The sequence below is a fragment of the Scyliorhinus torazame genome, chromosome 3 (genome assembly GCF_047496885.1).
Source record: "Scyliorhinus torazame isolate Kashiwa2021f chromosome 3, sScyTor2.1, whole genome shotgun sequence".
NCBI lineage: Eukaryota > Metazoa > Chordata > Chondrichthyes > Carcharhiniformes > Scyliorhinidae > Scyliorhinus > Scyliorhinus torazame.
Genome location: NC_092709.1, coordinates 236,784,384 through 236,806,695, shown reverse-complemented (window position 1 = coordinate 236,806,695; position 22,312 = coordinate 236,784,384). Strand labels below are relative to the sequence as shown.

The window sequence follows — 22,312 nt, the reverse complement described above, 5'->3', positions numbered from 1 at the left end:
AACGTCCCGGCCTCCACCGCCGTCTGTGGCAATGAATTCCACAGACCCACCACTCTCTGGCTGAAGAAATTTCTCCTCATCTCGGTTCTAAAGTGACTCCCTTTTATTCTAAGACTGCACCCCCGGGTCTTAGTCTCCCCTGCTAATGGAAACAACTTCCCTACGTCCACCCTATCTACGCCATTCATTATCTTGTAAGTTTCTATTAGATCTCCCCTCAACCTCCTAAACTCCAATGAATATAATCCCAAGATCCTCAGACGTTCACCGTATGTTAGGCCTCCGATTCCTGGGATCATCCGTGTGAATCGCCACTGCACCCACTCCAGTGCCAGTATGTCCTTCCGGAGGTGTGGGGCCCAAAATTGCTCACAGTATTCTAAATGGAGCCTAACTAGTGCTTTATAAAGCTTCAGAAATACATCCCTGCTTTTATATTCCAAGCCACTTGAGATAAATGACAACATTGCATTTGCTTTCTTAATTACGGACTCAACCTGCAGGTTTACCTTTAGAGAATCCTGGACTAGGACTCCCCAAGTCCCTTTGCACTTCAGCATTATGAATTTTGTCACCGTTTAGAAAATAGTCCATGCCTCTATTCTTTTTTCCAAAGTGCAAGACCTCGCACTTGCCCACGTTGAATTTAATCAGCCATTTCTTGGACCACTCTCCTAAACTGTCTAAATCTTTCTGCAGCCTCCTCACCTCCTCAATACTACCTGCCCCTCCACCTATCTTTGTATCATCGGCAAACTTAGCCAGAATGCCCCCAGTCCCGTCATCTAGATCGTTAATATATAAAGAGAACAGCTGTGGCCCCAACACTGAACCCTGCGGGACACCACTCATCACCGGTTGCCATTCCGAAAAAGAACCTTTTATCCCAACTCCCTGCCTGACAGCCAATCGTCAATCCATGTTAGTACCTTGCCCCGAATACCATGGGCCCTTATGTTACTCAGCAGTCTCCCGTGAGGCACCTTATCAAAGGCCTTTTGGAAGTCAAGATAGATAACATCCATTGGCTCTCCTTGGTCTAACCTATTTGTTATCTCTTCAAAGAACTCTAACAGGTTTGTCAGGCATGACCTCCCCTTACTAAATCCATGCTGACTTGTCCTAATCCGACCCTGCACTTCCAAGAATTTAGAAATCTCATCCTTAACGGGCTGTTTAGCACAGGGCTAAATCGCTGGCTTTGAAAGCAGACCAAGGGAGGCCAGCAGCACGGTTCAATTCCCATAACAGCCTCCCCGAACAGGCACCGGAATGTGGCGACTAGGGGCTTTTCACAGTAACTTCATTTGAAGCCTACTTGTGACAATAAGCGATTTACATTACATTAACGATGGATTCCAGAATCTTGCCAACAACCGAGGTTAGGCTAATTGGCCTATAATTTTCCATCTTTTTTCTTGTTCCCTTCTTGAACAGAGGGGTTACAACAGCGATTTTCCAATCCTCTGGGACTTTCCCTGACTCCAGTGACTTTTGAAAGATCATAACTAACGCCTCCACTATTTCTTCAGCTATCTCCTTTAGAACTCTAGGATGTAGCCCATCTGGGCCCAGAGATTTATCAATTTTTAGACCTCTTAGCTTCTCTAGCACTTTCTCCTTTGTGATGGCTACCATATTCAACTCTGCCCCCTTACTCTCCTGAATTGTTGGGATATTACTCATGTCTTCTACTGTGAAGACTGACGCAAAGTACTTATTTAGTTCCTCAGCTATTTCCTTCTCTCCCATCACTAGATTACCAGCGTCATTTTGGAGCGGCCCAATGTCAACTTTTGCCTTCCGTTTGTTTTTAATGTATTTAAAGAAACTTTTACTATCATTCCTAATGTTACTGGCTAGCCTACCTTCATATTTGATCCTCTTTCCTTATTACTCTCTTTGTTATCCTCTGTTTGTTTTTGTAGCCTTCCCAATCTTCTGACTTCCCACTACTCTTTGCCACATTATAGGCTCTCTTTTGCTTTGATGCATTCCCTAACTTCCTTTGTCAGCCATGGCTGCCTAATCCCCCCTCTGATAACCTTTCTTTTCTTTGGGATGAACCTCTGTACTGTGTCCTCAATTACTCCCAGAAACTCCTGCCATTGCTGTTCTACTGTCTTTCCCACTAGGCTCTGCTCCAAGTCGATTTTCATCAGTTCCCCCCTCATGCCCCTGTAGTTACCTTTATTTAACTGTAACATCTTTACATCTGATTCTACCTTCTTTCTTTCAAATTGGAGATTGAATTCTACCATATTATGATCACTGCCTCCTAAGTGTTCCCTTACTTCAAGATCTTTAATCAAGTCTGGCTCATTACATAATACGAAGTCCAGAATGGCCTGTTCCCGCGTGGGCTCCATCACAAGCTGTTCCAAAAAGCCCTTCTGTAAACATTCAATGAATTCCCTTTCTTTGGGTCAACTGTCAACATTATTTACCCAGTCCACCTGCATATTGAAGTCCCCCATGATCACTGCGACCTTGCCTTTCTGACATGCCCTTTCTATTTTGTGGTGCATTTTGTGCCCCCGGTCCTGGCCACTGTTAGGAGGCCTGTACATAACTCCCATTATGGTTTTTTTGCCTTTGTGGTTCCTCAACTCTACCCACACAGACTTCACATCATCTGACCCTATGTCGTTTAGTGCTATTGATTTAATTTCACTCCTAATTAACAAGGCAACCCCGCCCCCTCTGCCCACCTCGGGTCTTTTCGATAGGTTGTGAATCCCTGGATGTTTAAATGCCAGTCCTGAACCCCCTGCAACCACGTCTCTGTGATGCCTACCACATCATACCTGCCAGTCACAATTTGGGCCACAAGCTCATCTACCTTGTTCCGTACACTGCACGCATTTAAATATAGCACCTTTAATTCTCTATTGACCGTCCCTTTTTGTTTTCTTAGTGTGGTGGACCTTGGTTTACTGAGCCTTTCCATACACTGTCATATTTTGTGAGATGGGGACTATCGTAACCTCTCCCGAGTTCTGCTTTTGTATTGCTAAGCAGCTACGCTTCCCACTGATTACTTCACCTCTTGGTTCCCTGACTTTCCCTGCCCCCCCAATCTCTAGTTTAAAGTCCTATTGACCACCCTATTTACTCTTTTTGCCAGAACACTGGTCCCAGCTCGGTTCAGGTGGAGACCATCCCAACGGTATAGGTCCCCCCTGTCCCAAAACTAATGCCAGTGTCCCATGAAAAGGAACCCCTCTTTCCCACACCACTGTTTCAGCCACATGATAACTTCCCTTATTCTTGCCTCCCTATGCCAATTTGCACGTGGCTCGGGCAGTAATCCGGAGATTATGACCCTTGAGGTCATAATCTCGGAGAGCCTCAAGGGGCTGGTTCGGGGAGGGGTGGAACACAGGAGTCTCGCTATATGCAGATGACCTGCTCCTATATGTTTCTGACCCATTAAAAGGGATAGGAGAAATTATGAGGATTCTGGGGGAATTTGGCCGGTTTTCAGGTTAGAAATTGAATATGGGGGTAAGTGAGATGTTCGCGATCCAGGCAAGGGGGCACAAGAGGCGGCTGGGGGAAGTTGCCATTCAGAGTGGTAGGGGGAGGCTTTCGGTATCTCGGCATCCAGGTGGCACGGTAATGGGAACGGCTACACAAGTTAAATTTGACCCGACTGGTAGACCAAATGAAGGAAGATTTCCGAAGGTGGGACATGCTCCCGCTATCACTGGCTGGGAGGGTACAGACAGTAAAAATTACGGTCATCCCGGGATTCCTGTTTGTTTTTCAGTGATCCCCATCTTTATCCCACGGGCCTTTTTAAACAGGTAAACAAGGTGATCTCTGGCTTTGTATGGGCGTTAAGACCCAGCGAGTGAAAAAGAGGATGCTGGAGCGTAGCTGGGGGGGGGGGGGGGGGGGCTGGCACTGCCGAACTTTTGCAATTACTATTGAAATGAAATGAAAGTCGCTTATTGTCACAAGTAGGCCTCAAATTAAGTTACTGTGAAAAGCCCCTAGTCACCACATTCCGGCGCCTGTTCGGGGAGGCTGATACGGGAATTGAACCGTGCTGCTGTCCTGCCTTGGTCTGCTTTCAAAGCCAGCGATTTGGCCCTGTGCCAAACAGTTCCTGCAAAATATTGGGCGGCAAATATAGCCATGATTAGGAAGTGGTTGGTGGGCATTGGTTACGGCGCCTCTACCGTTCCCACCGGCACGGTACTCCACCAACCCATTGGTGGTGGCGGCCCTGAGAGTCTGGGGACAATGGAGGAAACATGTTGGAGCAGAGGGAGCATCGGTCTGGCTTCAATCTGTTGCCCTGTGGAGGCTGGATGGAGGGTTTCAGAGATGGCAAGGAGCAGGGATCGAGAGGATTGGAGACCTGTTCATAGGGGGGAGCTTTCCCAGCCCGAGGAGAAATTTGAATTGAGTTTGGGAGGGAATGAGTTTAGGTACCTGCAGGTGCGGGACTTCCTACACAGGCAGGCCTCCGCCTTCCCCGCTCCTACCACCAAGGGGGATACAGGACAGAGTAGTTTCCGAGTTTGGGTGGGGAGAGGGGAGGGTTTCAGACATCTATAAAGAACTTATGGGGTCAGAGGAAACGCAGACCAAGGAGCTGAAACATAAATGGGAAGAGGAGTTAGGAGGAGAGATAGAGGATGGTCTCCGGGCGGATGTGTTGAGTCAAGTCAACACGTCCACATCATGCGCCAGGTTAAGTCTGATATAGTTTAAGGTCGTTCACCGGGCACACGTGACCGTGGCCAGGATGAGCAGGTTCTTTGGGATAAAAGACAGGTGCGCAAGGTGCGCGGGAGGACCAGTGAACCATGTTCATATGTTCTGGGCATGCCCAAAGCTTAGGGGATTCTGGCATGGGTCTGTGGAAGTCATGTCCAAGATGTTAAAAACAAGGGTGGCACCGAGCACAGAGGTGGCGATTTTCGGAGTGCCAGAAGATCTGGGAATTCTGCGGGAGCAAGAGGCAGACGTTCTGGCTTTTGCCGCTCTGGTAGCCCGGAGAAGGATATTATTAGCTTGGAGAGACTCAAAGCCGCCAAAGTCAGAGACCTGGCTAGCTTTCTCTGTCTGGAGAAAATTAAGTTCGCCCTGAGAGGGTCAATGTCAGGGTTCGCCCAGAGGTGGCAGTCGTTCATGTGCAAACTCCACACGGACAGTGACCCAGAGCTGGGATCGAACCTGGGACCTCGGCACCGTGAGGCTACCAGGCTAACCCACTGCGCCACCGTACTGCCCTGCTCAACCTTTGCTCAGGGGAATCAACTTTGTGACACCTCTATGAACTGCTTCAAATGCGAGTATTTCCTTCCTTAAATACCTAAACTAAAACTGCACACAGTACTCAAGTGTGATCTTGTTACATACTTTTATACTCCATCCCTCCTGCAATATTTTACTTTACCTTACCTGCATGTTAACTTTGATTCACATACCATGCACCTCAAATTTCTCTGTACGCAGTATTCTGCAGTCTCCCTCCATTTACATAATATTCTGCTTTTCTTTCCACCAAAGTGGATGTCACATTCCCACATTATACTGAAGTTGCAATTCCTATCTAATCCCTTTTCAGCAATTGCGCCCACCGCACAACTTGCTTGTATCAACAAATTTGGTCTTTTAACCAAGTCACCAAGATAGATTGTAAACAGCAGAGTAGTTACCAACCTGAAAAGGATTTATTTATCCCGACTGTTTCCTCTTAGTTAGCCAATGATCTATGTGTTGAAATGTTACCACTAATACCATGAGCTCTTTTCTTGTATAGTAACCTGGTGTGTCGCCTTACCAAATGCCTTTTGGAAATCCAACGACACTACATCTACCGAATGCCCATTAACTACTCTAATTGTTACATACTCAGGAGAATTCTAATAAATTTGTGAAACACGATTTCTCTTTTCATTAAGCCATGACTCTCCGATTGTATTATGATTTTCCAAATGTCCTGCATGTGCCCCCATTATTTTCCCATCGACAGATGTTAGGCTAACGTGGCCTATAGTTTCCTGCTGTCTGTCTCCCTCCTTCCTTGAATAGAGGTGCTACATTTGTTTTTCTTTTTAAATGTGTGCGGAACTTGGCTATAAGTTTCTGCTCGGCGATTCTGCGTTGTCGCGTGCCCTGAAGGCAGAATCGCCGAGCAGAAACTTATAGCCAAGTTCCGCACACGAGTGCGGCCTCAACCGGGACCTGGGATTCATGTCGCATTACATTCATCCCCCACCATCTGGCCTGCAAAACCCTACCAACTGTCCTGGCTTGATGCAATTCACACCTCTTTAACCTGGGGTTACCCCATCTCTGGATCTGTAAAGATTTAATCACCTGCTAATGGTCGCATTCCTAGCATTGTTTGGCATCTTTGAATTTGTCTATATGTGTTTCTGGAACATACCTCTTCATTCACCTGAGGAAGGAGCAGCGCTCTGAAAGCTAGTGACATCGAAACAAACCTATTGGACTTCAACCTGGTGTTGCAAGACTTCGTACTGTGCTCACCCCAGTCCAACGCCGGCATCTCCACATCATCATTTATCCAGGCCTCCACGCTGGGGGCCTTCGCCTCCTTCCACAGTAGCAAGATCCTTCGCCGGGCTACGAGGGACGCAAAGACCAGAATGCCGGCCTCTTTCGCCTCCTGCACTCCCGGCTCGTCCACTGCTTCAAATATTGCTAGCCCCCAGCTTGGCTTGACCCGGGCTTTCACCACCTTAGATATTGTTCCCTCCAGAACCCCTCCAGTGCCGGGCATGACCAAAACATATGGACATGGATCACCGGACTTCCTGAGCACCTCCCACATCTGTCCTCTACCCCAAAGAACCTACTTAGCCTCGCCCCCCGTCATGTGCGCTCTGTGATCCACCTTAAATTGTATCAGGCTAAGCCTGGCACACGAGGAAGAGGAATTAACCCTACCTAGGGCATCAGCCCATAGCCTCTCCTCCCTCAGCTCCTCCTCCCATTTACCCTTCAGCTCCTCTACCAACGCCTCCCCCTCTTCCTTCATCTCCTGGTATATTGCCGACACATTGCCCTCTCCAACCCATACGCCATAGATCACCCGGTCTTGAATTCCCTGTGCCGGGAGCAACGGGAATTCCCTCACCTGCATGTATCTGAAAGCATTTCCCGGGGGTAGCCCAAACCTCTCCTCTAGTGCCCCTAGGCTCGCAAACATCCCATCAATGAACAGGTCCCCCATTCTTCTAATCCCCGCCCATGCCAGCTCTGAAACCCCCCGTCCATCCTTCCCGGGACAAACCGATGGTTACCCCTGATCGGGGACCACACCGAGGATCCCATTGCATCCCTGTGCCGTCTCCACTGGCCCCAGATCTTTAGCGTTGCCGCCACCACTGGACTCGTGGTGTACTTTGTCGGCGAGAGCGGCAGCGGTGCCGTCACCAGCGCCCCCAGGCTCGTTCCTTTGCAAGACGCCATCTCCAACCTCTTCCATGCCACCCCCTCTCCCTCCATCACCCACTTACAGATCATCGCCACATTTGCTGCCCAGTAGTAGCTCCCCAGATTCGGCAGCGCCAACCCTCCTCGGTCCCTACTACGCTCCAAAAACCCTCTCCTTACCCTCGGGCTCTTATTCACCCACACAAACCCCATAATGCTCCTGCCTACCCTCTTAAAAAAGGCCTTGGTGATCACGAGGGGAAGGCACTGAAACACAAAGAGAAACCTCGGGAGGACGACCATTTTCACCGACTACCCGCTAGCGAGAGCGGCAACATGTCCCATCTTTTGAAGCCCTCCTCCATCTGCTCCACCAGCCTCGTCAGATTCAGTTTATGTAGGGCCCCCCAACTCCTAGCTATTTGGATCCCAAGGTACCGAAAGCTCCTTTCCGCCCTCTTCAGCGGTAGATCGTCTATCCCCCTTTCTTGGTCTCCTGCCTGTACTACAAAGAGCTCACTCTTCCCTACATTAAGCTTATAGCCCGAAAAATCCCCAAACTCCCTTAGAGTCTGCATGACCTCCACCATCCCCTCCACTGGATCCGCCACATACAGCAACAGGTAATCTGCATAAAGCAACACTCGATGCTCCTCTCCCCCTCGGACCACCCCCCTCCATTTCCTAGACTCCCTTAATGACATGGCCAAGGGTTCAATTGCTAATGCAAACAACAGGGGGGACAGGGGGCACCTCTGCCTCGACCCACGGTACAGATGAAAATACTCTGACCTCCGCCGATTCATAACCACACTCGCCACCGGGGCTCTGTAAAGGAGCTTAACCCAACTAATAAACCCTCCCTCGAACCCAAACATACACAGCACTTCCCAGAGGTACTCCCACTCTACTCGGTCAAAGGCCTTCTCCGCGACCATAGCTGCCACTATCTCCGCCTCTCCCTCCACCGATGGCATCATTATCACGTTTAGGAGCCGCCGCACATTGGTGTTTAGCTGCCTGCCCTTTACAAATCCCGTCTGGTCCTCGTGAATCACCCCCGGGACACAGTCCTCGATTCTCGTAGCCAGCACTTTTACCAGCAACTTAGCATCCACGTTGAGGAGCGAGATCGGCCTATACGACCCACATTGCAGTGGGTCCTTGTCCCGCTTCAGGATCAAAGAGATCGTCGCCTCCGACATTGTCGGGGGTAGGGTCCCTCCCTCGCCTCATGAAAAGTCCTCACTAGCAGCGGGGCCAACAGGTCTACGTACTTCCTGTAGAACTCAACCGGGAACCCATCCGGTCCCGGGGTCTTCCCTGCCTGCATACTCCCCAAACCCTTGCTCAGCTCCTCCAACCCAATTGGTGCCCCCAAACCAGCCACCTCCTGCTCCTCCACCCTCGGGAACCTCAGTTGGTCTAGGAATCGTCTCATCCCCTCTTCCCCCGCTGGGGGCTGGGATCTGTACAGCTCCTCAGAGAAGGCCTTGAATGCCTCATTTACTTTCGTCGCACTCCGCACCGTAGCTCCCCTTCCATCCTTGACTCCACCTATTTCCCTTGCTGCCATCCTCTTACGGAGCGGGTGTGCCAGCATCCGACTCGCCTTCTCCCCATACTCGTACGTCGCCCCGTGCGCTTTCCTCCACTGTGCCTCTGCCTTCCCCGTGGTCAACAGGTCAAACTCCGTCTGGAGACGTCACCTTTCCCCAAGTAATCCCTCCTCAGGGGCCTCTGCGTATCTCCTGTCCACTCTTAAAATCTCCCCCACTAACCTCTCCCTTTCCATGCCCTCTATCTTCTCCCTATGAGCCCTGATGGAGATTAGCTCTTCCCTGATCACCGCCTTCAGCGCCTCCCATACCACCCCCACCTCCCCGTTGTCATTGGCCTCCAAGTACCTTTCGATACACCCCCTCACCCTCCCACACACCGCCTCATCTGCCAGCAGTCCCACATCCAACCACCACAACGGGCATTGGTCCCTCTCCTCTCCCAACTCCAGTTCCACCCAGTGCAGGGAGTGATCTGAAATGGCTATGGCCAAATACTCAGTTCCCTCCACTTTCAGGATCAGCGCCCTGCCCTGCCCAGAACAAAAAAATCTATCCGGGAGTAGGCTTTGTGCACGTGGGAGAAAAAAGAAAATTCCCTGGCCTGCGGCCTGGCAAACCTCCATGGGTCCACTCCCCCCCAAATCTGATCCATAAACCCCCTAAGCACCTTGACCGCCGCCGGCCTCTTTCCGGTCCTAGATCTGGAGCGATCCAGTGCTGGGTCCAACACAGTCTTAAAATCCCCACCCATAATTAAGCTTCCTACCTCCAGGTCCGGAATGTGCCCCAACATGCGCTTCACGAATCCGGCATCATCCCAGTTCAGGGCGTATGCATTTACCAATACCACCCACGTCCCCTGCAACTTACCGCTCACCATCACATATCGACCGCCATTGTCCACTACGATATTCGTGGCCTCAAACGACACCCGCTTCCCCACCAATATTGCCACCCCTCTGTTCTTCGCGTCCAGCCCCGAATGGAATACCTATCCTACCCATCCGTTTCTTAACCTGACCTGATCCGCCACCTTCAGATGTGTCTCTTGGAGTATGACCACATCTGCCTCCAGTCCCTTTAAGTGCGCGAACACTCGGGCCCTCTTTACCGGCCCATTCAGGCCCCTCACATTCCACGTTATCAGCCGGATTGGGGGGCCTTCCCCCCCCACCCCCCCCCCCCCCTCCCCGACTAGCCATCTCCTTTTCTAGGCCAGTCCCATGCCCGCGCCGCCCTCACCTTCCAGTCCCCCAGACGGGAGACCCCCGCCCCGACCATCTCTTCTGTGTCCCATTCCCCTTCGGCCAGTGCAGCAGCAACCCTCCCCACCCCCCCCAACCCGCTAGACCAGTGTCTAGCTTTTTTGCTACATTTGTTTTTCTAATCTGCTGGGGCCCTTCCAAAATCTAGGGAATTAAAAAAATATATATATGTTTATTCAAAGTTTCCAACAAAAATTCTCAACCATTTAAGCCCCCCCCCCCGTAACAGAAAAGTAAAAGGGAAGGAACAGAACGTAACAAACATATCAATCCAACATAATACAGATCTTGTACAATGGGTTCCTCCCGCACATATTGACTCTCCCATATGTTTATGTTTTTTCTTTTTCAAGTGCCCCGAGGAAAACCCTGTTCCCCGCCCACCCATAGACCCCCCCCCTCCCCTCCCTGGGTTGCTGCTGCTGCTGACCGATCTCCTTCTAGCGCTCCGCGTGATAGTCTATGAACGGTTGCCACTGCCTGTAGAACCACTGCGCAGACCCTCTCAAGGCAAACTTTATCCTCTCCCTCTCCAACTTGATGAACCCTGCCATGTCGTTTATCCAGGCTTCCACACTGGGGGGCTTCGCTTGTTTCCATAATAGCAAGATCCTCCGCTGGGCTACCAGGGACGCAAAGGCCAGAATACCAGCCGCTTACGCCTCCTGCACTCCCGGCTTGCCCGCCACCCCAAATAGTGCCAACCCCCAACTCGGCTTGACCTGGACTTTCACCACCTTAGACAGTCCTCGCGAAACCCCTCCAGAACTCATCCAGAGCCAGGAACGACCAGAACATGTGGGCGTGATTTGCCGGGCTTCCTGAGCACCTCCCACATCTGTCCTCCACCCCAAAAGAACCTACTCAGCCTCGCCCCTGTCATATGCGCTCGGTGGATAACCTTAAACTGTATCAGGCTAAGCCTGGCACACGAGGAAGAGGAATTAACCCTACTCAGGGCATCAGCCCACAGACCCTCTTCAATCTCCTCCCCCAACTCCTCCTCCCATTTGCCCTTCAGCTCCTCTACCGAGGCCTCCTCCTCTTCTTTCATCTCCTGATATATCGCCGAAACCTTGCCTTCTCCGACCCATACACCCAAAATCACCATGTAAATCTAGGGAATTTTGAAAGATCCCCTATCATAGAATCATAAAATCACTACAATGCAGAAGGAGGCCATTCGACCCATCGAGTCTGTGCTTACCCTTCAAAAGTGCAATCTACCTAGGCCATTCTCCACTCTAGCCCTGTATCCCCACCCAGTTGGACACTAAGGGGCAATTTAACATGGCCAATCCACTCCACCTAAACTGCAGGAGGAAATCGGAGCACCCGGAGGAAGCCCACGCAGACACGGGGGAAAAGTGCAAACTCCACACCGAGTGACAGAATCGAACCTGGGATCCCTGATGCTATGAGGCAGCAGTGCTAACCACTGTGCCACCATCTCTGCAGCCACTTCTTTTAAGACCTTGGAGACAGACCATCAGCTGCAGGAGACTCGTCAGCCTTCCACCCCATTAGTTTTCCTAGCATTTTTTTCTTTTGACAGTTTAAAATTACTCCATCCCTTTTGTCCCTTAATTTTCTACTATTCTTGGGATAAAATGTAAAATACATGTGTAAGATCTCTACCTTTTTGTTGTTTCCCCATTACTAATTCCCATCTCATGAACATTTACTTCAGCTATTCTCTTCCTTTATACTTGAAGCTAATGCCCGTTTTTAGATTTCTTGTTAGCTTCCTCTCATTCGTTGTTCAATTCTAAATCGTTACTAGTCTTCAATCATACCACTAATATTTGTAGCATTGTATGCTTTTTTTAAATACCATCCTCAACTTCCTTTGTTCGCCAGAGTGTATCCTTCTCAAGAGTCTCTTTGTTGGAAGGTTTGCACATGCACAAAATGAAAGCAAAACTTGAACTCCATCATCACCACAAGCAACTTGAGCACACTTTTCAACAGGTGTCTCGAACTCATTGTTCATACAATGGCAGCATGGTAGCATAGTGGTTAGAACAATTGCTTCACAGCTCTCCAGGGTCCCAGGTTCGATTCCCAGCTTGGGTCACTGTCTGTGCGGAGTCTGCACGTTCTCCCAGTGTCTGTGTGAGTTTCCTCCGGGTGCACCAGTTTCCTCCCAGTCCAAAGGTGTGCAGGTTCGGTGAATTGGCCATGCTAAATTGCCCTGAAGTGTCCAAAATTGCCCTTAGTGTTGGGTGGGGTTACTGGGTTATGGGGATAGGGTGAGGGCGTGGGTAGGATGCTCTTTCTAAGAGCCGGTGCAGACTTGATGGGCTGAATGGCCTCCTTCTGCACTGTAAATTCTATGATACATCCCTCCCTTTTAACCCGAGGCTTTTAAACGCAATCTTATACTGCCAACTGCCAGCAGTGGCCACCAGAGATGTAGAAATTGGAACTAACTTCACTTGTTCAGCAATCACCAGCTACTATGGAATCTGGACTAATCAAAATCTGTATTTAGCATTTTTTTTAAAGTTATCTGCCACCCATTTTCTGCATTTCTATCATTAATGATTTAAATTAAATTTCAAACAATTCAAGCCACAGTCCCATCACTGACAACCTCCCTTTCCAGTACATTCAAATTGCAAAGTAACCTCTCCACAACTTCACATTATAGTTAAGATTCCTGACGGGTGCAGAAACGAACTATATTTATACTGCCACGTTTAGACCATTACAAAGCAGAAACAGCCGAACTCAACCTTTTGTGATCAGATAAGACACATATTGGGATGTCAGACTAAGAAAAGTACCGCCCAGCAAGTTATATTTAGGTGTACTAGCAGTTCCGCATACTGAAAAGGTTTCTTCCTTAAAATTTCAGACGTGGGTACAGAAATATAAAAGTCATCCTTGAACCAACAATCATACTTTCGTACACATTCTAGACCAGAAACCAACCGTGGAATTGATTACAAATTCAAGAAACCCGAGAAAGATGATGCAAATGTACTCTAAAGGACAGAGTGGCCAAAACCGAACCAATTTCGGGGCGATATGAACACGACTTCTGTGCAGGTATTTGAACGCCTGTCTTGACCACTTAGGCTTGAAAGGGGGCGGGGTTAATGTTTTTAAATTTGCTGTGTTCGCATAAATCTTAATTCCAATAAGCTTTAAATGAAAGGTCTGCTTTATTTTGATTGTAAATCTCAAGTGGATCGCATCTCCAATGCAGTGGGCTTCAAAGGTCACCGGGAATGGGAGAGGAAGAAAGGAAAACGGATGGAAAACAAATTTAATCATGCCCCCACCCCACCCTACTCATAAAGAGGTCGCTGCAGCGTGGTTCGGGTGGCTATCCGTCTGATTTGGCCCCTGGCTAACGCAAGCGACACAGATAGCTAAAATGCGCTGGAAGCGAGAATTTGCTCATCATATTGCCAAATGTAAACCTGCACCGGAGAACGCGAAAGTTTCTGTAGTATTGAAGCAAGAAACAGGAGGCTGAGCTGCTCTGTCCCCCACCTCCCTCCCGGTTTTACTGAAATTTGTAGTATTGTTATTTCTCTGAATGACTGAGATTGAAGCAGCTGCTCTGCCTCCCACTCCAGCGCCGCAGCTCCCGCCGCGTGCCCCGCCTCACCTGCTTCCAGGTCCCCCAACCTTCCAGCGCGGGTCCAGCCCGACCACCCAACTCTCTCTCTGCGCAGGCGCGGAACAACGTCCCAGCCAACTTCAATTTAAACTACCATTCCCAGAAGACATTGTTGCCTGGATTGCGGATAACAAACCGTCGCTTAAAAAATATCCCAGGCCGCTCAACTTTACCTTAAACAAAAAACAACAATTGCCGTTTGTCTGCCTGTTGCCGGGAAACCTTTCCGCTGCCGACAACAGCCTGGAGATCACGCGTGAGAGAGCCGGCTGTCTTTACGGTCCCTGCGGAGGCGTCACGTGCTGTCTATCTGGGCTGAGCTCAGTGTGACTCATGGAGTGGTCCCCGCACAGATAGGACATTCAGCCCATCCTGTCCATGCTAGCTCTCTGCAAGAGCAACTCTGCTGGTCCCACTCTGATTTTTCCCATGATCCCGCATCTTTTTCCTTCAGATAATTATTTGAGAACCGATTGAATCCTCCTCCACCAATCACAGCATTGCATATAAAAACTCACTGTGTAAAAATGTTTCTTTGCGTCGCCATTGGCTCTTTTGGTTTCTCAATCCTTCCGCCAGTAATGAACAGTTTTCCCCTATCTCCTCCGTCCAGAGTTCATCATTTTGAACACCTTTATCAAATAGAAAATAGAAGCAGGAGGAGGCCATTCGGCCCTTCGAGCCTGCTCAGCCATTTATCATGATCATGTCTGATCAACCAATAGCCTAATCCCACTTTCCCTCCACATCTTTTGATCCCATTCCCCCTAAGTGCTAGATCTAACTGCTTCTTGAAAACATGCACTGTTTTGGCCTCAACTACTTGTGATTTAAAAAAAATAAATTTAGAGTATCCAATTCATTTTTTCCAATTAAGGGGCAATTTAGCGTGGCCAATCTACCTACCCTGCACATCTTTTGGGTTGTGGGGGCGAAACCAATGCAAACACGGGGAAATGTGCAAACTCCATATGGACAGTGACCCAGAGCCAGGATTGAACCTGGGCCCTAGGTACTGAGAAGCAGCTGTGCTAACCACTGTGCCACCGTGCTGCCCCTATACTTCCTGTGATAACGAATTCCAGAGGCTGACCACTCTCTGGGTGGCAAAATTTCTCCTCATCTCTGTCCTAAATGGTCCACACCATACCCTCAGACAGTGACGCCTGGGGCTGGATTCTCCAAAAATGGGGCTATGTCCCCACGCCAGCGTAGAAACGCTGGCATTTCACTCTGGACTTTCCTTAAGAAAGTCATGAGCGATTCTCCTACCTGCAGGGGCTGGCAGGACTCCGGAGTGCTCCTTGCAGCTCTGGCTGCAGATACGGGGCCCCGCACGTCCGGTCAGGAATCCGCGCATGTGCACGGCGGCGGTCTATGGCGGTCGTGCCGTGCGACATGGTGGATTCACACCGCGGACCGTCATCAAAAATGTAGGCGCTCCCCATGATCGCACGCATCCGCGGGTCCGTGCCGCCCGATCGCTCCCCTGGCCATCCATGAGCGCACCCCCCGCCCCCCACCCCCCCCCCCCCACCCCACCACCACCACCACCAGGGCGCCTGCGGACATTCCAGGTTCCCGACGGCCGATATGTGGTTAGAACCATGCCATCAGGAACTCGGCCAATTTTGCGTGGAGAATCGCGGGGGGGGGGACCTCTGTCAATGGCCCCCTACCCGCGCCGCATAGGTTGCGTGCGAGCAACTCCCGAGCGATTTAATCGCTTCAACAGCGCTGGTCCCGATTTCCAAGTAAACGGCCATTCTCCGCCACCACGCCGAACGCGATTTCGGCGCGGAGGCTTGGACAATCCAGTCCCTGGTTCTGGACACACCCACCAGCGGGAACATCCTTCCTGCATCAACTATGTCCGGTCATGTTAGAATTTTATAGGTTTCTATGAGATGCCCCTCATTCTTCTGAATTTCAGTGAATACAATCCTAACCGATTCAATCTCTCCTCGTACATCAGTCCCGCCATCCCAAGAAGCAGTCTAGTAAAACTTCACTGCACTCCCTCAAATCTCCTCTCAGCTTTCTTTTGTATAAGAAGAGGGGCAGCACGGTGGTCAGCACTGCCTCACAGCCCCAGGGACCCAGGTTCAATTCCAGACTTGGGTGACTGTGGATTTTGCACTTTCTCCCTGTGTCTGAATCATAGAATCATAGAATTTACAGTGTAGAAGGAGGCCATTCGTCCCATCGAGTCTGCACCGGCTCTTGGAAAGAGCACCCTACCCAAGTTCAGCACCTCCATCCTATCCCCATAACCCAGTAACCCCACCCAACACTAAGGGCAATTTATCATGACCAATCCACCTAACCCACACATCTTTGGACTGTGGGAGGAAACCGGAGCACCCGGAGGAAACCCACGCACACAAGGGGAGGATGTGCAGACTCCGCACAGACAGTGACCCAAGCCGGAATCGAACCTGGGACCCTGGAGCTGTGAAGCAATTGTGCTATCCACAATGCTACCGTGCTGTCTGTGTGGGTTTCCTCCAGGTGCTCCGGTTTCCTCCCACAGTCCACCCATTTTCTGTATTTCTATCATTAATGATTTCAATTAAATTTCAAATAATTCATGCCACAATCCCATTATTGACAACCTTCCTTTCCAGAACTTTCCAATTGCAAATACAAACTTAATGTCAAAAAACTGCTCACAAGTAACTTCTCCACAACTTCACATTATAGTTACGTTTTCTGACTGGTGTAGAAACAAACTATATTTATACTGTCACGGTTACAAAGCACAAACAGTATAACTCAACCTTTGTGATCAGATGGACACAAATTGGGATGTCAGATGTGCAGGTTAGGTGCAGTGGTTATGCTAAATTGTCCCATAGTGTCCAAGGATGTTCAGTAGGGTTACAGAGATATGGGGATGCGGGGAGGCAACCTAAATAGGTTCTTTTTCAGAGGGTCAGTGCAGACTCAAGGGGCGAACGGTCTCCTTCTGCACTGTCGGGATTCTATGGTTTGAACTTCGGCAAGCTATGTACATCTGTAGATCCCCAAATTTCTTTCTCTGTCAGTCTGGCCTCAATAAAAGTTGAGATGGATTCGCACGTAAAAAGAAGTTATTTATTTAGCTTGCAAGCTTAAATCATCTTACAGAAACGTAAGAGACATCCAGCCTCTTACACCCCAGAAAACGACTGAACTAAAAGACAAAGGGATCTCTGCAAAATCAATTCAAATGGTATCAGGTTTCACATACTCGACGGACATAGGTCAGCCTATGTCCCTCCTGACCTGTTTAATCTATTCTGATTGGCTCACTTCCAATCCCTTTCTCTGGCCCCTATCAATGCAGCATCACTCTCATAGACACACCTCTTCCTGCTTTTTCCATGCGGTCTCAAACCCCTTTGTCCCTAACTGCCAGAATCAAAGTGGCTTATTTCTACATTACATTAACTAGTATCTCTAAAGTAACTATTTTATATCACATTCGTCATCACATCCCTGGACCCATTTTCGTAAATCTTTTTCTGTACTCCCTAATGCCGTCACGTTCTTTCTAGTGTGGTGTCAAAATTCCAGTAGAGGCTGACACAGATTTATATAGGTTTTACATAACTTCCTTGCTTTTGCACAGTATGTCCATCTTCAGCTACCTCATCAATGACATCATAAGGTCAGATGTGGGGTGGTTACTGATTGCATAATGTTCAGCGTCATATGCAGGAAGACTTGGACACCATAGGTGACACAGTGACACAGTGGTTAGCACTGCTGCCTCACAGCGCCAGGGGCCCATGTTCAATTCCAACCTTGGGTGATTGTCTGTGTTGAGTTTGCACATTCTCACCATGCCAGCGTGAGTTTCCTCCGGGTGCTCTGGTTTCCTCCCACTGTCTAAAGTTAATAATAAATAATAAGCACTTATTGTCACAAGTAGGCTTCAATGAAGTTACTGTGAAAAGTTGTGCAGGTCAAGTGGATTGGCCATGCTAAATTGCCCCTTAGTAAGTGGTGGTGCAGTGAGAAGCACTAAATTGCCGAAATTGCCAGGTTGCCTAAATTGCCCAAAGGTTAAGTGGGGTTATGGCGTTACAAGGATAGGGCAGGGCAGTGGGCCTAGCTAGGGTGCTCTTTCAGAGGGTAGGTGTTGACCCGATGGGCCGAATTGGCTACTGTTATGGGCCAGAGTTTAGAGAACCCCAAAGTGTATCATGGAGTTCACCTGACCCACAACGTTTAATAGATTGTGGTATGGGGTGCACACGGCCCACTCTACAGGTGTGGGAGAGCAGAAATGGAAAAATATTTTTTAAAGCAAAACAATGTTTATTCTATGAACTTAAGTTAACCTTTTAAAGCATACAGTGAACATCTTAGCAACCATTAATTCAAATGCAACCCCCCAAAGAATACAACACTAAGTAATCCTTTAAGCTTTCCTTTTAACATCCATAAGACTTAAAACACCTTTTACCAGAAGCACATCAGGTTAAAGTCACTACTGTTATTAGTTTTAAATCAACAGGATCGATTTACAGTCTTTAGATTACAGAGAGAGATTCATACACCTTCTGGCTGTGACTGCAGCTAGCTATCCAGCTCTGAAAACGATACTAAAAACACACCCGGCAGCAAACACCTAAAAGTAAAAAGCTGAGAGACAGCCCAGCTCCACCCCCTCTCTGACATCACTGCAGTAATAAACACCCATTTCTTAAAGGTACTCCAACGGGACACCTCCCCCAAGAAAAAAAAACCATCAACTTCAGGATGGTTTCATTTTTCACCTTTTCACTATCCTTTAAGAAATGCACACAGTAAATATACTTTTTCGTTTAAAAAAAAAACGCAAACAGGTATAATAATATAGTCCAATTTTTTTCATTTTTCTTCCTCCAACTGAAATCTTTCTCGATTGACAGTCTCATTGAACAAGAAGGTCTCTGCACAATCCGTCCATTTCTCTAAGCCTTGGCATTTCTCTTTAAAGTCAGATACTTTAGTTCAATCTGATCACAGAGTCCCTTGCAATTCTCCAACACAGGAGCATTGGTTATCACAGCTGCCAGGCAGTCAAATGCCTGTTGAAAGTCTGCTGTCCACTGAAATTTTTGACGTTTCTTCAGCAAGACCATCAGTGGAGCAACCACGCTACAAAACCTTTGCACAGGGGTTCAATCAACTCCACTCATGCCAAGAACTCGCATTATTTCCCTTCGTCTTGAGGGTATCGGAAACTCCTCAATAACTGTTGGTTTCACATCCCATATGACCATTCGACCCTGTCCAATTGTATGGCCAAAGAAAGTGACTTGGGCTTTTCCAAATTCACTTTTGGCTAGGTTTATCACCAAACCCGCCTCCTGAAGTCGATTAAATAACTCCATCAGATGTTTCAAATGTTCTGTCCATGTCTGGCTGAAAATTACCAGATCGTCGATGTATACCGCACAATTGGGTAATCCTGAAACAACTTTGTTAGTTAACCGTTGAAATGTGGCTGGTGCGTTTTTCATGCTAAATGGCATAACTTTGAATTGGTACATACCATCTGGAGTCACAAAAGCTGAAATCTCCTTCACCCTTTCGGAAAAAGGTACCTGCCAGAAACCTTTAAGTAAATCCAGTTTGGAAATAAAAGCTGATTGTCCCACTTTCTCAATGCAATCCTCCAAACATGGGATAGGATAAGAGTCCGTTCTTGTAACTGCATTAACCTTTCCATAGTCCACATGCAATCATTGGGTACCGTCTGGTTTTGGTACCATCACTATGGGTGAGCCCCATTGGCTGCAATCCACTTCAGTATATGCTATTTTTAAGCATACTCTCAATCCACTTGTTAACCTGTGCCAATTTTAAAGGGTTAAGCCTATATGGATGTTGTTTGATTGGAACAGCATTTCCAATATCTACATCATGTATAGCCATTTTAGTACTTCCCAATTTATCTCCACAAACCTGCCAATGTGATATGAATAACTCTTTCAGGTCAGTTCGTTTTTCCTCTGGAAGGTAACTCAACAATTTATCCCAATTTTTAAGAACATCCTCATTTTCCAATTAAATTTGAGGTATGTCAAATTCACAGTCATCTGGATTTAGTTCGTCACTTTGAGTTAGAATCATTAAAACCTCCTCCTTTTTCTCTCCCCTTTCAAAGTACCTTTTAAGCATATTCACATGACACACTCGGTGAGTCTTCCTCCTAGCTGGTGTTTGTACCACATAATTCACCTCACTTAATTTCCTTTCAATCTGATAAGGTCCACAAAACCTTGCTTTTAAAGGTTCACCTACCACTGGTAACAATATTAAAACTTTATCTCCACTGGCAAAACTACGAACTTTGGATTTCTTGCCCGCTACCCGTTTCATCACATTTTGTGCAACTTTTAAATGTTGTCTTGCCAATTCTCCTGTTCTACTTAATCGTTCCCTAAAATTTGACACGTAATCCAATAATGTAATTTCCGATTTCTCACTCACCAATTTTTCCTCAATCAATTTAAGTGGTCCGCTTACCTCATGACCAAAAATTAGTTCAAAAGGACTGAATTTGGTTGACTCTTTTGGTGCATCCTTAATTGCAAACAGTACGAATGGAATTCCTTTATCCCAATCCTCTGGATAATCGTGACAATAAGCCCTCAACATTGTCTTTAATGTCTGATGCCACCTTTCTAACGCTCCCTGCGATTCTGGATGGCACGCAGTTGATTTAAATTGTTTTATTCCTAAGCTATCCATAACTTCTGTGACTAACCTTGAGGTAAAATTCGATCCTTGATCCGTTTGTATTTCTGTGGGTAGTCCATATCTAGTAAAGAATTTAAGTAACTCCTCCACAATGTTTTTAGCTGTAATATTACACACTGGAATGGCATCTGGAAATCTAGAAGCCACATCCATTATCGTCAAAAGATATTGATTCCCACTTTTTGTTTTAGGAAACGGTCCTACGCAATCAATTAGGACCCTTGTAAAAGGTTCCTCAAATGCTGGAATGGGTATTAAGGGCGCTGGGTTTTATCACTGCTTGAGATTTCCATATCACTTGACATGTGTGACATGATTGACAAAATTTAACTCCATCTTTATGTAGTCCAGGCCAATAAAAATGTTTTTGGATTTTAGCTTGAGTTTTGCTGATTCCCAAATGACCTCCCACTGGTACCTCATGTGCAACTAGCAACATTTTTACGGTAATAACATTCTGGTATACATTCAGATTCCTCTTCCGTGTATGCTTTCTGATATATCCGTTTTATTTCTATATCTTTTTGTTGTAACTCCGCCAATTTTCCTGAACTAAAAATATCCACCTCATCCTCCACCTGTTCTTGTTCTTTTTCAACCATCTGAACAAAAATCGTTCTGATAATTACACTTCACCTTTATCTTCACTCTTTGATTTCTCCTCTTGTCTTAACCTGTGACTTTGCGACCTTGTCACTACACAATCCGGAAAAATCCCAGCATATTCGTCCTTCAACACTTCAGTTGTCTGATTTGCCACTGGCTTATCAACCACAGTAGGCATCACTCCCACCTGTGATCCAGCTATATCATTACCCAAGATAAACTGTATTCCTGGACAAGATAGTTTCTCTATTACTCTTACTACCACTTCACCACTCTTCACTGGACTTTCTAACCTTACCTTATATAATGGAACACCACTCCTCTCACCCTGAATCCTACATATTACCATCTTTTCTGGCAGCATTCTTCCCAAACAACATAACTCCTCATCTCTTACCATTAAAGATTGACTAGCTCCCGTATCTCTTAAAATTGTGACTTCTTTACCTGCTCCTCCTGATACACATGAGTAAACTTTACCCACACAAGTAAATTCTTTAAAGAGATCTGGCACCTTCTTATCAATCACCTCTTGATCAGGCTGTACAATCTTTTGCACTTCCTTCGCTTCACCTGGGCTTTCCTTTACCACTTTAACAAACCCTACTGGCTTATCCTGTTTTACCACATCAGCCTACCCAGGGCTTTTCTTCAACCACCAACACTGTGACTTTACATGGCCTAGTTTATTACAGTGAAAACATTTGATGGTTTCCATTTCTTTTCCACTGTCCTGGATTTCCATTTTTATCTGAGGCACACTCTCCTTATTATCACCCATCAGATCACCTTTACCTTTACCACTTGAGCATTTCTCATGTCCCCAGTTTCTATCCCTCACAGGCTAAAACTGGTGTCAGAAATCAAGCTTTGATTTATGAACTAATTCATTATCATCTGCCATTTCTGCTGCTAATCTCACAGTTTTAACCCTCTGCTCTTTTCCACATGAGTTCTCACTACATCAGGAATTGAACTTTTAAACTCCTCCAAAAGTATAATTTCTCTGAGAGCTTCATGCGTTTGGTCTATTTTCAAAGCTCTTATCCACCTATCAAAATTACTCTGTTTGATCCTTTCAAACC

General features: G+C 47.4%; 2 protein-coding genes across 3 annotated transcripts in view; one reads left to right on the top strand and one right to left on the bottom strand.

The window, feature by feature from the left end:
- The window catches only part of slc38a9 (solute carrier family 38 member 9), a 151,871-nt gene extending 137,649 nt beyond the window's left edge, over positions 1 to 14,222 (bottom strand). The window contains exon 1 of one of the 2 annotated variants that reach the window (XM_072497025.1): positions 14,057 to 14,222. The gene's annotated coding sequence lies outside the window, so the exon portion shown is untranslated. Of the gene's footprint in view, positions 1 to 13,871; positions 13,937 to 14,056 lie in introns of those variants that run through there. The other variant, XM_072497026.1, reaches the window with a different exon arrangement.
- Positions 13,110 to 22,312, top strand: part of ddx4 (DEAD (Asp-Glu-Ala-Asp) box polypeptide 4) — a 168,718-nt gene continuing 159,515 nt past the window's right edge. Inside the window, exon 1 of the mRNA XM_072497023.1 lies at positions 13,110 to 13,303. The gene's annotated coding sequence lies outside the window, so the exon portion shown is untranslated. The remainder of the gene's footprint in view (positions 13,304 to 22,312) is intronic.